Source organism: Anabrus simplex, chromosome 1 (genome assembly GCF_040414725.1).
Source record: "Anabrus simplex isolate iqAnaSimp1 chromosome 1, ASM4041472v1, whole genome shotgun sequence".
Classification (NCBI taxonomy): Eukaryota; Metazoa; Arthropoda; class Insecta; order Orthoptera; family Tettigoniidae; genus Anabrus; species Anabrus simplex.
Window position 1 is genome coordinate 644003442 of NC_090265.1, and position 17795 is coordinate 644021236.

General features: G+C 42.1%; 1 protein-coding gene across 2 annotated transcripts in view; it reads left to right on the forward strand.

Moving 5' to 3' along the window:
- Window positions 1-17795, forward strand: part of cyc (basic helix-loop-helix ARNT-like protein cyc) — an 816156-nt gene that overhangs the window by 466995 nt on the left and 331366 nt on the right. The gene's annotated exons all lie outside the window — the stretch shown is intronic.

Here is a 17795-nt window from a genome sequence, read left to right on the forward strand (position 1 = left end):
TTATGCAGCCCAAAATGGCTATATTCCTTCTTTCCGTCCTTCCATTGTCTAACCACTGTTCTGACTTTGTTCTTCATGGAAGCCCTTGAAGCTGTTGATTTGTAACCGGTACTGTGCTCGATTTGAGACGTCCTCTCACGTTAAACCAGCCTTGTTGAAGTCCTTCCTCACCTTCTGGACACATTTGTCAGAAACTTTAGATCTAGTATTAAGAATATGAAAGATTTGTTTTGTCAATCACTTTCCATGGCATTTCAGTAATCTTTTACTAATAGTCTCCATCACTCGTTCATTTTCCCGATACATTTCGTCATTTCCCCTTACCTATTACTTTTTTCTTTGCAAGTTGCTTTACGTCACACCGACAGAGATAGGTCTTACGGCGACAATGGACAGGAAAGGTCTAGGAGTGGGAAGGAAGCGTCCGTAGCCTTAATTAAGGTACATTCCCAGCTTTTTCCTGGTGTGAAAATGGGAAGTCACGGACAACCATCTTCAGGGCTGCCGACAGTGGGGTTCGAACCCACTATCTGCCGAATACTGGATACTGGCCGCACTTAAGCGACTGCAGCTATCGAGCTCGGTATTTTATTATTATTATTATTATTATTATTATTATTATTATTATTATTATTATTATTAATAATAATTCACTGCAGCCATCGAGGATCACGTTATGTCTTGTTACATTTGGCAATGAACTTTTCTTTCTTTTAAGCTCAGAATCCCCTCATTCTTTGTGACTGGGATTGCTTGCGTTCTTCTGTCCAAGGGACACCGTGTCGTCCTTTCGGTTGTTCGTCTCGGTTTAGCCCATTCGTCACTATCTTCTTCGTAAAAGACCTCTGTCAAAGGCATCTTCCGGTTTGATCTGTAGCACTTGAAGGTCTTCTTTGGTGTTTCTAAACCAAGGCAACGTGGTTTTAGGTTTTGAATGAAGTAGATGAACGTTTTGTTTGGTCAACCTGTTTCCGTCCATTTGTTTCAGGTGACCGCAAAATCGTGCCCGCCTTTTGTGGATCGAGTCTGTAATTTTCTCTATTTGTATCGACTTTAAAAAAATAAATTATGTTTGTTCGTCGCGTCGACCTCAGTACAGTAGATCTTTCGCCACTACTTTCACCATATGATAGGAACCTGCGTGTAATTGAAATTACAGAAGTGTAGAGTGTTGAATGTGGATCGTTAAGGACGACACACGCCCAGTCCCCAGGCCGGGGATATTAATCATTTACAATTAAAAATCCCTGACCCGGCCGAGAATCGAGCCCGGGGCCGCCGGGTGACAGGCGGATGCGTTGCCCCCTACACTACGGGGCCGGACTATAGACATCCTTATAGATCATCTTTGGTGGATGCCATTCTTGTAGTTGGATCCAGTTCTTCGAGGAGTCCTTTATTGGTCCCCCTGTGGATGGGGGCGGTAGAATAACACCCACGGTATCCCCTGCCTGTCGTAAGAGGCTACTAAAAGGGGCCCCAGGGGCTCTGAACTTTGTAGCGTGGGTTGGCGACCACGGGGCCCTCAGCTGAGCCCTGGCATTTCTTCCACTTACTTGTGTCAGGCTCCTCACTTTCATCTATCCTATCCGACCTCCCTTGGTCAACTCTTGTTCTCTTCAGACCCCGACGGCATTACGTATGGAGGCCTAGGGAGTTTTTCATTCTCATGCCCTTCGTGGCCCTTGTCTTCTTTTGGCCGATACCTTCAGTTTTCGAAGTGTCGTATCCCTATCATCTTTTCCCTCTGATTAGTGTTGCCTAGTTATACTTCCTCTTAAAACAATAATCACCACCACCACCACCACAGTCCTTTACTGCCATTTAGGGATAGGGTTTCGGATGCATGCATAACTACACTGATTTCAGAACCGTTTAATAGTGACGTATCTTACTATTTTGGGAAATGCAATTTTGTTGTAGATCGTGCGTGACGTTCGGTACGCTATTTCCCCTTAACGTATTATACAGGTGGGTTGTTTTTCAAAAGAAAAAAAAACCGCACCGGAAGAAAGGGACGCTCTACTCAACATTTTGAAATAGGGAACCTAGAGTCTGAGAAACCAGTTTAACCCTTACTGATCTGTGCCCCCATGGACTTCACTGAACCTGCCGCTAACATGGCAACGATCGACAAAGATTTGCGCCGGAAGTACTCCACTGACGATAGGTTAGACAGTTACAGAGGAAGAGAAGAAATAAAAATTTCCTCTGCTTCAAATGTAAAGAAGCGATATATTTTATGGAGTGTTCAAAGGAAGTGTGTGTAAATTACAACTACCATCTCAACTGTCTGGCTTTATGGCTAAATGGTTAGCGTGCTGGTCTTTGGTCACAGGGGTCCCGGGTTCGATTCCCGGCAGGGTTGGGAATTTTAACCATCATTGGTTAATTTCGCTGGCACGGGCGCTGGGTGTATGTGTCGTCTTCATCATAATTTCATTCTCATTACGACGCGCAGGTCGCCTACGGCAGTCGGATCAAAAGGCCTGCACCTGGCGAGCCGAACATGTCCTCGGACACTCCCGGCACTAAAAGCCATACGCCATTTCATTTCATACCGTCTCAAGTCTATTCACGTGAATATTCAGTTCATCATGGAAATCGAGGTAGACGGGAAACTACCATTCCTGCATGTCCTTGTAAAACGCAACACCAATGGGACGCTAAGTCACGCAGTATACAGGAAATCCACCACACAGGTAGATACCTGCACGCCTCTTCTCACCACCACCCATCACAAAAGCAGGCTATTCTAAAAACACTGATTTAAAAAAAAAGCTATGCATTCGGGGCGTCGGCCTAAGAAGATCTTTTGTTCCTACTTTGCACCAGATGTTATGAACCTGCGTTTATTCGGAAATTGCGGAAGTGTAAAGTGTTGAATGTGAGGAAAGGAACATTAAGAACGACACAAACACCCAATCCCCAGGCCAGGTATATTAATCATGTACAATTAAAAAACCCTAGCCCGGCCGGGAATCGAAGCTGGGACCTCCGGGTGACAGGCGGACACGTTGCCTCCTACACCGCGGGGTCGGACAAAAACACTGATTAACAGGGCCATAGCGATATCGGACGCAGAACCTTTCGAAGAAGAGGAAAAAACACCTCACGAGAACCCTAAGGAGGAATGGCTACTCGCTCATTAACATCCGAGGAGTCTTTAGAAAATCAGAAGAAAACAAAGAAAAGGCCGCCGTAGGAGAAAACAAAGGGGAGGAAGAACTGACCCACCCAAAAACAGCGCTACTTCCTTACATTAAAAACACTACAGACAGAATGGCAAGATACTAAACAGATATGACATAACCATCTATAAACCACACCGGAAGTTAAACCGTCATCTGCCACCAGTAAAAGACATAACAGAATTACAGGCTCCTGGAGTCTACCACATTGAATGTAGCTGCGGAACGTGTTACGTTGGTGAAACGAAATGTCTGATCTCTACACGTCTTAAAGAACATATCCGACACACCAAGAACCTAGACACAGATATTTCAGCTGTAAACAAGCATTCCTACGAAACAAGACACGAAATAGCATTTGACAAGACCAAGATCCTAGCAGCCACCCCTTGCAATCTTGAAAGGAAAATCCTTGAGGCTACCGAAATTAAGAAACACTCGAACAATATGAATTTAAAAGAAGGATATAAAATCAGCAATTTCTGGATGCCTATCATACATAGATTAAGAGAAGCAGACGCCAATATAAACACGCAGGAAGAACCTCAAGATATGTAACAGCACGGGCGAGTTCCACCTTCTGGCTGTGACACATAACGATCCAGAATTCCCGCGAGACAACCAGGGGGCTTACGTCAGTAAAAGAGGGTAGGATATATAAGGGCAAGATCAGTAACCACTCTCGTACTGTGATTGCTTACTGGGAGACTGGTTACCTCGGATCGAGTAGGGGTATTTCGGTCGCCGTGTCAAAGAATACTGCAAGCATTCGAATCATCACTACACACCGTGGAAGCTTCACTTCTAAAATTACAAAAGTAGTTTGACTTCAATAGAGACGAAGATTTTCTCATAATCGTCATTCCATTTACAATATATTTAAATTGAGAAAAGTTTTGAATAGATCGAGGAGGATCTCCACGATATAAAGCACATTCTTCTGGTCGACGCTCCGTCCCGAAGACTTTCTCCAGACGACTGGCAGTTCTGTTTTAAGGGGAAGACTTGACTTAAATGACTTAATTCCTCTCGTTCCCACTGGAACATAGGGCAAACATGAAACATCTCCATTGTGATCGTCGACTTGCCAATGCTTTACCTTCTTTCCAAGTCTTCCCTACATAGCATTCCAACAACCAATTCTCATTTTCCATTTCGAACCAAAGTTTGTCAGCGAGGTATCCGGTTTCGTTTCACTTCAATTTATTTAATAATTGAATTTAAGATGTGCAAATTATTAGCCCACAGCACCCGAGCTTGGTGGTGGGGCTGCCACCTGAGCCTCCAAGCCTGCCGTTTTCTGTAGGGATTGTCTCCCTTAGACTTTGAAGATCCCTCTTCATCACAAGACAGTAGTCCCCTCTATTTCTTTAAACCCACGGGAAGAGGTTTGCCTCGTCTTCCAGATCTACCGTTCCAAAGGTCTCCTCCGCCGCCGTATCTGCCATTGAGGACTTCACCAGAGCCCCATTAGCCATCACTTTTCAGGGTTCCTGAAGGGCCTTCGCAACTACCGTAGCGGTCCTAGGGCACACACAATTCCCGCTGCATATCACCCCTACAGACAGTTCCATACTTAATGGCGTAGCCCACCTTCCACGACGTTGACGAGGGGTTGGACTTATAGGAGGTTCCAAGAGGAAAGGCAAGCACGAATTTCCCTGCTACTGTGGAGTTCGAGGGAAACTGGAGTCGTGATCACTTGTTGGAAGCGCAGAGAGATGGAAGTGGTCATCTTTCCCAGTTCCCCTTGGCCTTCCGGTCTGCAGTGCACGAGGCCACGGGGTGGATTTAGCATTTCGCCAGCCCAGCCGGCTTCTCCTTGTATTGTGCTTTCGTCTGGTTTCTACGTGAGCCTTCTGGAATGCGAAATGAGAATGCTACTTCTCTAACACTGTCCCAGCCGACCGATATTGCCTGGACCTGAAAAGGGAACTGGAGGATGTTCGCGCCGCTGTCCTCAAGAAATTGAGGAAGGAAAGCGACCAAACGAAAGCACGAAACAACGAATGAATTGACGCTACAGGAAGTCATAAGAATGACCTAAGATGGCTGTATATCCCCGTAAAGAATAGCGGACCTCTGGAAGTCAAAACATTACTGAAAGATCTACAGATGGAACTGAAAACCAGAAAAACTGATCAAAAGGAAACTGCCATATGAAGACAAAAGTAGTCATACATAAGATTACGCAGTACCTCTCTTTCTGATACCCTGTTAGAAAATCAGGAACACACTGACATATAACGAGGAATGGTATATCAATATAACGAGGTAAGATAAACCTTACCGTGTTTTGAATAGAATGAATGACATCATCTGTCGGAGGCCAATATGCAAGAAGAAAGTTCATCTGGACCGATTGACGTCTTACTGAGGAACAGCTGTGTTGATACTGATCGGGACGATCAGCTCCCGAAGGAAGGCAATGGTATGTGGTCGAGAAACCATAAGCCCTGTCGTAGTCGCCCTCACTATTCCCTGGAAGGGATGAGCGAGTCAGTCCGGGGACCTCCGAGACAACCTCACCTTGTATTGTGCTTTCGTCTGGTTTCTCCTTGGGTCTTCAGGAACGTGAAACGAGAATGTTACTTCTCTAACCGCATCCCGTAGAATCCAGTACTTCATCAGCAAGCATATAAAAAAAGAGGCTAACCGCGAACAGGGGAGTGGGAGATGGACATCAGCATTGTTAGCTGTTATCGAAATCGTTGTGGATGGTGAACGTTTCACCGGAGTTTGTGTCAGTGTCAGTAGTGTTGAAGTGTTGTTATTGTTGTTGTTGTTGGAGTGAAGGAGTATTTGTAGTGCTCGTCTTGGTTGTCGTCGCTCAGTGTATTGGAGGAGTACAAAGTAGAGCGAAATGACCGTGCGCGTGACGGAGTTCTCTGGGGTTCGAGCCAAGGAACAGTCATCGTGGTTCGTGATTGCCAACAGACTGTGGGTTCGAATCTGTGTGCGTGAAGCTGTTTGAGTGGAATGGCTGAGCGTGCGAAGCGAAGTGAAGGTGAGCTCTTAGAAGGAAGGGTTCCTATTCTAGGTAAAGACTGCCCATTTTGAGACGTGTTGTGAGGACTGACGATCCTGTAAATAGCTACTAATTAGGGAACTGTTCTCATAAATTCTCAAATACAGTTGTGTTTATGAACTAATTGGGTGATCCTATATTAAATTAGATCGATAAAAATATTATTATTATTATTATTATTATTATTATTATTATTATTATTATTATTATTATTATTATTATTATTATTATTATTATTATTATTATTATTCACTCCGAGATCAAATGTTGAAACAGCGCTTGAAATATAAACCGACAAAATATTTGAAAAATGAATTTAAATGATTCATTTCTTACGCGTGATTCATTATTTATAGAACTTATCTTGAATCATATTACAGAAGATTCTACAACAGATAGTTATAATGAGTAACGAATGAAAGACAAGTAATAGAAACATATAATTTACTAAAAAATACTTATACTGTAAATATCAATGTTACAGTATTATTATACTGTTCTCAAAATATTGTCTGACAATAAATTATGGTAAACGCTAGTTTTTAAGTTGTCAAGAATAATAATTTCGGCGATGGTGTTGCCGATGTTGACAGTGACATACATACATACATACATACATACATACATACATACATACATACATACATACATACATACATACATACATACATACATACATACATACATACATACATACATACATACATACATACATACATACATACATACATACATACATACATACATACATACATACATACATACATACATACATACATACATACATACATACATACATACATACATACATACATACATACATACATACATACATACATACATACATACATACATACATACATACATACATACATACATACATACATACATACATACATACATACATACATACATACATACATACATACATACATACATACATACATACATACATACATACATACATACATACATACATACATACATACATACATACATACATACATACATACATACATACATACATACATACATACATACATACATACATACATACATACATACATACATACATACATACATACATACATACATACATACATACATACATACATACATACATACATACATACATACATACATACATACATACATACATACATACATACATACATACATACATACATACATACATACATACATACATACATACATACATACATACATACATACATACATACATACATACATACATACATACATACATACATACATACATACATACATACATACATACATACATACATACATACATACATACATACATACATACATACTGTACTTACAAGTACTGCAAACATATACATACTGTTTTCTGTATACAAGATGTTTCTACTCAACTTGCGGATCGAGGAGTTATGCAATCCCGCAGGACAGTATTCAGTGCCCGAATTCAGGCATACTTAAAGAGGGTACAGGCATGCGCGTCCAGCATTGTATTGTTAACCTCGTCGCGCGCCAAGGGTAAACGGGGTAATGTTACGCACCGCGGTTGCGAGATAAACTTTTCCACCACGCACTGTCCGCTAGTTGATCTACCGTAGTACGGCTTTCAAACATGGAGATAGCTGCAGCAGCCTATATTTATTTACAATATGTAAGCAAACAGAGACGGAAACACAGGCGATGGTGGTAAAGTCAGTTATATACACGTAGAACTACACATGGTTATGCAAATTTGCTGGCTGACATTAAGTTTCAGACAGTTAGTGGGCATTATACAAATGTTACCAGAATGTCACCTACTGCGCAGCCTGATACCATATTTTATACGTGATGCTATATAGCTTTATTTATACACACCTGACCCTGTTCCCATGCTCTTCTTTATTTTTCCTTTGTCACTGCGGAGTGAAGAAAGCAAGGACGTCATTTCCTTCTGGCATTCCTGGGCGGTTGTGTTCAGTTCCGTCAACAGCTGCTCCCAAGCATCATTCCCTAACATTTTGTTGAAATGCCTGGGATGGCCTGATAGTCATATAACTTCCTTACCTCTGTACTTTTCAATAAAATGCAGTGTGTTCTGCTCGGTCCACTCCATGTTTACTGATCAAGCAGACAGAGGCGAATGCGTGTTGCGTGCGAGGTTCTGTGTACGGCCAAGCTTGCTGTAACTTCCGCGCGCTCAACTCTTTGATGTGACGCGGAAAAACCTACAAGCAGTGCAACGCAGCGAACCTCGTTCCCTATCGTTCATGTTGCGGGCTAAGGCTACGCGACAAAGTTACGGAGTGCCGTCCAGACAGGAACGCGCCGCAGTTACGTTACCAGGTTCTGTTGCAGGTCTGGACGCATCTTTACGTACGCTGTGTATTTCAGAACGCGATGCGGTACGAGCAGGTGAGAGTGACTTAACGTAACATGTTTGGTGCCAACACACGTTGTTTACTGCTGCACTACTTAACAGACACAGTGGCTCGCTCGATGATACGGGCTTCACTGATCGGTAACCTACGCAGCGTTTTCTGCTAACGGAACACTTCAGACACTGGTCTTTGATAACGAGGTTTCAGGTTCATAGTCTCATATCTACAGATGTTCACGAAATTCTCCTGGAAGAGACATCTAGGCGGAGTGTTCCAGATGACAAGACAAGGCATAATATGAAGAAAATAGAAGAAAAATGTCTGTTTTTAGTCATAGTGCAACGCTGTTTTAAAACACTGCGATGTACCTGCTGAAAATCGTCCACTTTGGCACAACACCGTCTTTACAAGCCATAGGCATGTTCGGAGAAAAACGCCGCATGTAAGCTCATCAAAATTTATCACGCCCTCCTTAATCTATTCAGTGCAGTTTGTTTAGTCGCATGCGTTTCATGCTAAATTCTATCTGTTCAGTCATCAGACACATGCAACATATATACTCGAAAACGAGCTATAACCGACGATGGCGACATCTGAAAATTGCCTTTAACATTTCCTGATGTTTTACTGCAGTGATACGTGCTTACAATCTATTAAAGAGTTAATACTTTGCCACAAGTATACGACTCAATTCCATGCAACTAATGTCGGATAATTTACGAAAAGTAATATATTATGAATCAATATCTTGTGTTTGTCTTTAGTATGCTTCAGACCACTCAAAAAACATTTGAGTGTTCTTAATAGTTTTACAATCCCAACACCATACTAAAGTGAAAATCTATTTAGAGGTCAGTAAGTACTACGAAAAGGATATTGAACGCCGGACTAGCGTTTTAAGGATTTACGGGTAATAGAGCAAAAAATAATGTGGACTTTCATGAATATCATTTTACGGTATTTATTTATTTATTTATTCACACCTGGCAGCACTGCCTTCTTCATAGTACACCAAAAGAAGATCTGTATTCGAACTTCATGTGTCACCAAACGGGATTGCAACTTCTCATTCCGCAGGGTAAGTTGAATCATCCTGTCTAAAGCAGTGGCTCCTGAACTGACAGGCATGAGAGGAGATGATGGTGATTCTTGTTATTTAAAGGGGCTTAACAGCTAGCTCATCGGCCCCTAATGGTACCAGATGGAACAAAAGGACATAACAACTAAAATTTTAAAATATATCCACTGACTAGAATTTAAAATAAATGACAATGAAAAATGATTATGGGATTAAAACAATCAGTGGATCTAATTCGCAATGCCTTTCTAATAAAATTATAGAAAATGTAGGTTGCAATGGAATAAGGCATTGCTTTGAAGTACAGAGACATATATCATTCAAGTTAGAATTTAAAATAACTCATTTAAATACGCAAACACGAACTAAAATAGATTCAACCCACCTCTACTCAGTTGACCTCCCGAGGTTGAGTGGACCCCGTTCCAGCCCTCGTACCACTTTTCAAATTTCGTGGCAAAGCCGGGAATCAAACTCGGGCCTCCGGGGGTGACAGCTAATCACACTAACCACTACACCACAGAGGTGGGCGATAAAGCTATCCAAGACTCACAATTTGAAGCAATTCCTGGCCTTTTAGCTCTTCAACTATCTGTACAATTGAGTAAATTGCTTAATTGTACGCTTTTCGTAGTATGGGGACCCTTACTTTGTCTGCTAAGAATTTTTTTAACATTAAAAATACGAAGAAATAGCATCTACTTGCAATATATTAAGTTGTTATTGATAAGTAATACAAAGCAGTTCAAGTTTGGCAGGAGCGCTGTTATTTGGTTGAAGAGGCACATGCTTGTGCCCTTCATTGGAGCTGCACCAGCTTGAGAGGAGGTCACGAATTTTTTTTAATCCCCCGCCCACCTAAATGGTTAGCATGCTGGTCTTTGGGCACAGGGGTCCCGGGTTCGATTCACGGCAGGGTCGGCAATTTTAACCATCATTGGTTAATTTCGCTGGCACTGAGACTGGGTGTATGTGTCGTCTTCATCATTATTTCATTCTCATCACGACGCGCAGGTCGCCTACGGGTGTCAAATCAAAAGACCTGCACCTGACGAGCCGAACATGTCCTCGGACACTCCCGGCACTAAAAGCCATACGCCATTTCATTTTTTTTTTCATCGCCCGCCCACATTAAGATCAGTCGTTATAGGAAAATGACCTTTGCAACAATCAAAAAGACATTCAGGAAGCGGTGCACAGACAGATAAACAGTGCCGGCTGTGGAAGTTTACAGCGGTTGTAATAATTGTAAATACAGTGTTCTTATATAACTTCATGAAAATTCAGCGTAACAAAGTATTTGTAACTAGTTGTTTCCCTTTAAAAAACTATACCATCGCCTGTAATTAGCTAACCTTGACACGTGCCTTACAGAGCGGCGCATACCGCTCCTTTTATGAGCTGTGAAGGAAGGAAACTACCATACTGCTTCATCCATCAGTCCGTACTTCTGTGCTGGAAGATGCACATTATTATTATTATTATTATTATTATTATTATTATTATTATTATTATTATTATTATTATTATTATTATTATTATTATTATTATTATTATTATTATTATTATTGTACCGGGAGGTACACCTCAAAGCCGCACATTTACATCTTGCGCCCAAAAGAACTCCTCTTCTGGAGGAACAGTGAACTTGAAACTACATCTACTTAAACAATTACTCAGAAGATGTCACTACAGAAATCTAATGAAATTTTGTTATTTTGAAGTTTCATGTACTGTATGAAATTCTACGTGTTTTGGTTATCATTTATTGAGAAGTTTGGACCTCTGCAACAGATGTCACTACAAAAACTATGATCATGCACCCTGGTGCGAAGTGGATGAGCTTTGATTTAAAGAAGTTTTGTATTCTTAAGTTTTTTCTAACTAAATTATGTTCATTCATTTTCGGGGTTGGCAATATTGATCTTTCCCTTCCGCTAGTTTTGAATTTAGTCAATCCCTAATTTCTGTAATTAATTTTCGGCCTATCACAGGCTTCTTCTTCGTTTTTATGTGTAACTTTACGGTAACCAATAAAGTGATAGGATGTGGCTTGATTATTCATGAAAGGTCTCGAACTTTTCCCGAGGGTTTATAAACTGCGGATTTTCACGTCTCTTGGCCATTTGATCAACATCTAACTAAGTGTGTGTGTGAAACAGGAGGCGGGAGGCGCCTCTTTCATCAGGCAGCAGTTCTTTAGCAAGGTAATGGACTATTAACATATTTATTTCTTGCTAGCTCTGCAGCTTAACCCGAGGGGGAGGTCCGAAACTTTAACTATGTAACCTGCCTTTCTGAAAATGTAATTTCTGCCGGCTTATGTAAAAACTTCATAATATCTTTAACTGTAAATCGGGGATAGAGAGTGATGTACCCTCTCGAGATCGCCTTCATTTTGGTTTGAGGTGACTACGTTTTGTAACTGGTTTTCTTCCTGTCTTTAATTTCTTCTTATACGAGTCACCTCCATAGTTTGGGAATAGCCCCTGTTTCATCGGCCTAGCGCCCTTTAGGTTTTAAGTGTTCATATCTAGGAACGCAAGCATTCGCCTCCTTTCATTTGTGTTTCGGGCCATTTACTTAACCTGTTCTTTTCCGCTACGGCCCAATAGGTTGGGTACTAGATACCCCTGTTTCAAAGTGTAAGTTGTGTCTTGATGGCAAGTGGTTGTATTTTCTGATATCGCCTTGGAGAGGCTTGGAAAACGGAGAGTGCGTTAGCTCTTTTTCAAGTGTTGTAAAAGTGCCTCTAGGAGGCTTGATTTTGTAAATTACGGAGCTAGGGCTCCATTGTATTGAGGGATTTCTGCCCTTGTATAATTTTGTGTCTTTGTAAATCTTGAGCTGAGTGCTCAATAATTGTGAAGCGAGGGGCTGGAAGCCCTGATTACTAAACAGTCACTAAATTTTGGATTTTCTTGCTTTGTCTAAAATTTGTCATGGTACCTGATATGTCATTTTTATCTCACTAAGTGAAAAGTTGTTAAAGTTCTGTTGTTGATTTCTGAAATCCTAAAGAAATATAACCTTTGTTAAAGTTTTAATCAATTCATGAATTTGTAGTTAGACCCATTCACCCCGCCACCTTCTTTCACCACTGCTGGTCCACGGGTAACCCCCGTAACAATTATTATTATTATTATTATTATTATTATTATTATTATTATTATTATTATTATTATTATTATTACCTTTCTTTCTTTATTTCTTTCTTAATCTGTTTACACTCCAGGGTTGGTTTTTCCCTCGGACACAGCGACGGATCCCACCTCTACCATCTCAAGGACAGTGTCCTGGAGCGTGAGGCTTTGCGTCGGAGGTTACAGCTGGGGAGGAGGTGAGGCCGTCTGGGCGAGGTACTAGTCATCCTCCCCAGCTGTATCCCCGACCCAGAGTCTCACGCTCCAGGAGACTGCCCTTGAGGCAGTAGAGGTGGGATCCCTCACTGAGTCCGAGGGAAAAACCAACCCTGGAGGGTAAACTGATTAAGAAAGGAAGAAAGAAAATTTACCCCAACTAGGAAACATCTCATTTCGTACTCCTTTAATGACGGTATGGTTGCCATATACACTTTCCCTTAAAACAGTCATCACTACCATTACCAAAAACTTTTATGAGCCTTCATATCGACAACCTCGTCTTCGTTCTTTTCTCTCTTGTGAGATTACTTGACTGTGTAATTCATTGCTGACAGCGGAACTACCATTCTTTGTAAACCATATTAATTGACAAGAGCATTTACAACCCTGATTCTCATTAGCACATACAGTAGGATATCCTGACTGGGTCCCAAACGAGACCGCAAGCTCACGGATTAAAAGCAGAGCGGGGAAAAGCTTACTGAATGTTCGTTAGCAAACACGCAGGGAACGAATGAGCTTTACGGTCTGACACAATCATTATTAGAAAAGCAGCAACGAAACAAGTCCTTAAACACGGTGCAGGTACTGAATTTATTGAAGAGTTTGGTCTGAGAACCTCAATCGGTAGAACGCTGGCCTTCGAACCCGGCTCGGTGGCGTTCAAATACGCCTGTCTCGTATCGGTAGATTCAATTGCGCATAAAGAACTCCTGTGGGGAAAAATTCGGGCACCTCGGGGTCTCCGAAAACGTAAAAAGACTGGTTATTAAGTTATACAGCCAGTAATATCAGATATTATTGAAAGACGAACACTCAGTTGTATAAAAATTGGCTGACGTGGAAGATGACTTTCTTTCGAAATCCTCTGGTTTGAAATGGAATGAACGTATTGTGCGACCCCAACTTGGCAGGTTCGATCCTGACTCCGTCCAGTAGTATTTGAAGGTGCTCAAATACGTCAGCTTCGTGTCGGTAGATTTACTGGCCACGTAAAACAAATCCTGCGAGGCATAATTCCGGCACTTCGGCGCCTCCGTAAACAGTCAAAGTAGTTAGTCGGACGTGAAAACAGTAACATTATTGTCATCATTATATGCTTGAGAATGTCTTGATATTCAAGAAAAAGGGACTTACGAACAAGCTCGAAATCCAGGAGAGAAAACTACTGAGGAAGATGAAATGAAATGGCGTAGGGTTTTTTGTGCCGGGAGTGTGCGAGAACATGTTCGGTTCGCCAGGTGCAGGTCTTTTGATTTGACTCCCGTAAGCGACCTGCGCTTCGTGATGAGGATGAAATGATGATGAAGACGACACATACACCCAGTCACCGTGCCTGCGAAATTAACCAATGATGGTTAAAGTTCCCGACCCTGCCGGGAATCGAACCCGGGACCCCTCCGACCAAAGGCCAGCACGCTAACCATTTAGCCATGGAGCCGGACACTAAGGAAGGTATTAGGACCAGTCAAGGAAGGGAATGAATATAAAAAACCAAGAGCTCTACAAATACTGTGAAAAAATCACGGACGTGGCCAGGAAGAGATGCCTAGAATTTTATGGACACGTCTACAGGATTTATCATGTCAGGTTGTCCGGCTCCATGGTTAAATGGTTAGCGTGCTGGCCGTTTCTCACAGGGATCCCGGATTCGATTCCCGGAAGGGTCGGGAATTTTTACCATAATTGGTTGATTCCTATGGCACGGGGACTGGGTGTATGTGTCGTCTTCATGATCATCATCACCACCATGACACTCAGGTCACCTACGGGCGTCATATCAAGAGACCTGCACCTGGGGAGCCGAAATCCTCGGACAACTCCCGGCACTGAGAGTCATACGCCATTTCATTTCATGCCAGGTTGACCAACCAGTTTGACGTTTACTGGCAAAAGAGGAAAACCAAGTCACCATGGTTGATGGAAGTAAACAAAGATCTGCAGGTACTGGGAGAAACAGAAACAGAGTTCAAAGCCGGACATCTCTCAGGAGGATGCTTAAACAAATGATGTTCCAGAACAAACCACCAAGAAGGAAGACAGGTACCCTCTGGAGAAAGGAGGAGAGGAAGGAACAACCCAGCCATAGGATGCACATATACTGGGCAAACATCAAAACCCACCCCAAACGCAACATCGTGGTCCTGAGTCGGCCTATACGAAACAATAATATTACAAGGATTACAAGTATCACTTCTTCGGCCACCGGCGAACCACAGTTTACGAATATCCTCGCCTGTCGAGAATATATAAAATGAAGTACTTGCCGGCCAATTTTTGCGCTCTGGAATGTAGCCTACATATTTTGGTAGAATACAATCCATGGTCAACAAGTTGATAGCTGGTTAAATTAGCGTTGGAGAGTAACTTCGTACAGTGGTCTTTCCTAAACAAAAACAGGTTGAAAATATAGAGCCTTTCCGAAATCGACCTTGGAGCTTTCCAGGATGTGATGTCATTTCACTAGATGGCCTCGATCACAGTTCGTGCCGCAATGACACCTATGGCTTCGATATATTCTTGTTTACGAACCTTAAGACAAGCTGTCGTCTATAGTCATTGTACCGGGCGGTACACCTCCACGCCGCTTGTTCAAATATTGCGCCAATTGAAACTCCTCTACAGGAGAAAGCCTGAACTTTAAAAGACTGTATTAACTCAACAGTTTCTCAGAAGATGGCCCTGTGTGAATTTTGAAGTGTTTTTGTTTGTCATTGATCAAGAAGTGTGGACGTTCTCTACCAGATGTCTCTACATAAAAACTACGATTATGCACTCTGGTGCGAAGGAATGAACTTTCCTGGAGAAATTTTTTATTCATAAGTTTTGTCTTTACTCAATTTTGTTCTGTGGTTTGTAGGTTGGCAGTATTAATCCTTTTCTATCCGCCTGGTTTAATTAATTCTCAGCCAATCATGTATGTCTTCTTCGATATGGATATGTAGCTCTAAGCTATCCAATAAAGTTGAGGGAGTGTGTCTACTCATTCCTGAAAGGTCTCGAATTTTCCACGAGGGTATAAAAACTGCTGATTTTCTTGTCTCCGGGCCACTAGTATAACATCTAACTCAGTGTGTGAATATGTAGCAGGGGGCGGGAGGCGCCTCGTTCTTCAGTCAGCAGATCTTCAACAAGGTAATGGCCTTTATTTCTTGCTAGCTCAGCAGTTTAACTCTCGGGGAAGGTTCGAATCCTTTAATATGTAACCCATCTCTTTAAAATGTAAAGTCCTTTTCTGTCTATGTAAAATCTACAAATCTCTTTTACTGTAAAGCGGGGATAGAGAGTGCTTTACCCTCTCGAGTTCACCTTCATTTTGAAATTGAGGTGACTACGTTTTCATAACCGTTTCTTCTCTTCCTTAATGTATTAAAGTTTTCTCATACGAGTCACCTCTCTAGCTTGGGATTAGCCCCTGTATTATCGGCCTAGTGCCACATAGGTTAAAAAAACTTTAGCGTAGGAGTTCAAGTAATCGCCTCCATTCAATTTTGTATTTTGGGCCATTTATTTAACTCGTTTTGTTTTCCTTCCTGAGAAGGCCCAGTAGATTGGGTACGAGGTACCCCTGTACCGTTATATGTGTGCCTTGAGGGCAGTTAGTGTGAAGTCTGCTTATGGCCTCCTGATAGGCTTGAACTTTGAGAGCGGGTCTGCTCTTTCCTAAATTTGATCTCTGTGTGCCTCTAGGAGGCTTAACATTGTAATTAGGAGCAAGTGCTCCTTGGCATGATGGGGTTTTCTGCCCCTTTGTTCAATTTTGTACCTTGGTAAAGTTGGGCTAATAGCTCAAGGATTGTGATTGTGGGGCTCGAAGCCCAGACCTTGTAATAATCCCCTAACACTTGTAATTTCTTTGTATCTGATTTTGGCTTGTTGACTTGTTAAGTTTTCAAATTCTATGTCACCATTGTTAAGTTTTGAAAATATAACCTTTGTTGACATTTTAAATTAACTTTAATTTTGTAGTTGAGACCTATTCCAGCCCGCACCTTCTTTCACCTCCGCGTACCACGGATAACTCCGTAACAGTCATCACCGATCATTAATTTCCCTGTATATCTCTGGACCAAGCAAGTGGTTGTGCAGTTCTGGTCACATAGTTATCATCTTAAATTCGGGAGATAGTGCGTTCGAACCTCTCTCTCGGCAGCCCTGAAGATAGTTTACCGTGGTTTCCCATTTCCACACCAGGCAGATACTGGGGCTGTGCCTTAATTAAAGCCACGGCCGTTGTCTTCCCACTCCTAGCTCTTTCCTACCCGATCGTCGCCATAAAACCTATCTGTGTCGGTGCGATGTAAAACAAATTATAAAAATATCTATATGCCAGTTTATGTCTTCATTACACAAGAACTGCAGAAGATCTTTTAATGATAGGCGTACGTGTTATTTAGTCGAAAACAAGTCTAAGTTGAATATCAGGATATCTGTCGGTATTGAGAATGCTCCGTGGCTCAGGCGGCAGCGCGCCGACCTCTCACCGCTTGGTTCCGTAGTTCACATCCCGGTCAATCCATGGGAGATTTGTGCTGGACGAAACGGAGGCTGGACGGTTTTCCTCCGGGTACTCCAATTTTCCCCGTGATCTTTCATTGCAGCAACACTCTCCAATATCATTTCATTTCATCTGTCAGTCAATAATCATTATTCCAGAGGAGTGCGACAGGCTTCGGCAGCCGGCACGATTCGTATCCTCGCCGCTAGATGGGGGCTTCATTCATTCCATTCCTGATCCGGTCGAATGACTGAAAACAGATTGTGGATTTT